Source organism: Dipodomys spectabilis, unplaced genomic scaffold, assembly GCF_019054845.1.
Source record: "Dipodomys spectabilis isolate Male_0828 unplaced genomic scaffold, ASM1905484v1 ptg000405l, whole genome shotgun sequence".
Lineage (NCBI taxonomy): Eukaryota > Metazoa > Chordata > Mammalia > Rodentia > Heteromyidae > Dipodomys > Dipodomys spectabilis.
This window is the reverse complement of record NW_024871082.1, coordinates 1,472,208-1,473,765: the sequence shown is the minus strand read 5'-3', so window position 1 is coordinate 1,473,765 and position 1,558 is coordinate 1,472,208.

Below are 1,558 nucleotides of genomic sequence, written 5' to 3'. Positions count from 1 at the left end.
TGCATATATATATATATATACATATATATATATATACATATATGTTACAGTTACTCTCTTCAATGAGTGATTAAGGAACATATAGTTAATTCTGTATTTATTTATGCTTTTTTATGTGGGAGAAGGAAGGATGGAAATATTGATGTTTGGAATAAGAAACATGCTCTTTAGGCAGGCACTCTACTATAAGGATACATGTGGATCCGTTGGAACAATGAGAAGTACAAGTTGTCATGTCAAAAACGAACTTTACAATTTTGGTGGGGAGGAGGATTGGGTGGAGGGTGGGGGGAGGCTGAGAAGTGATGGGAAGGGCAAACAAAGGAGGAGGCTACAATTCTTGATAAGTAATGTACTCATTATCTTGCCCATCTATGTGTAACCCCTCTATACAGCATTTTCACAATAAAAATAAAAAAAATTTAAAAAAGAAACATCTCTCAGCTGCTCTTTCATCAGTATTTCAATAATGCATTGTATTTAAAAATAAAATATAATTACATTTGCAAAGGTTTTCTTTTTCAGTATGTATATATATTATTTTTATTACAATGTTACCTTTAGTATGTCATGTGAGTATGGGGATGTATGTGAGCATGAATATCTAGGCATTTTTGTACATGTAGCTGACTCGAATGAAACTGAGTATATGTTAGATACAGGATTCAAATAAAAGTTTGAAACCTGTAAGTTGCTAAATTGATGTATATGTCCAGTTTGTGAGTCGTGATTTCAAGATCACATTTGGGTAGGTTTTATACCAAGTAAGTAGATGTTTCTAATCCAAAATCGTAAGGAATAAAACAACAACTCTGTTTCATAATCATTCAGTCTTAGTACTCCAGACATTGTAATAAGTGGAAAAAATGATTGAAAGTATGGTGGGTCAGTAGTAAGCCTTTAGACACTCTAGATTTTCCCCAAAATCTTCAGATGTACTTTTTGGATATAAATTTAAAGTATATTTATCAACATACAGATATAATATGATCTTATATATGTAAATATATGTATATATTATAAATACATCATATATTTACTTATATTTTAAATGTGTATCACAAATATTGATTTATATTTAAATGTAATTCATCTCATCATAGACACATAGAAATACAGACAGACAGATAGATAGATAGATAGATACATAGATAGATAGATAGATAGATAGATAGATAGATAGATAGATAGATAGATAGATAGATAGACAGATAGATAGATTTTTTTTTGGTCAGTCGTGGGGCTTGAACTATGGGCTTAGGTGCTGTCCAAGTGCTCTTCAGCTCAAGGCAAGAACTCTACCGCTTGAGACATAGCGCTATTTCCAGTTTTCTGGTAGTTTATTGGCGATAAGAATCTCATGGAATTTCCTGCCTGAGCTAGCATTGAACTATGATCCTCAGATCTCAGCCTCCTGAGTAGCTAGGATTATAGACATGAGCCACGGACACCCGAATATACTTATATCTGAGATTGTTAGTGGAACAAAGGGTACAGAAAGTATTATTCTTATTATGAAAGGACTTCACACTGACAGGTATAATTACAAGAAGAAAAA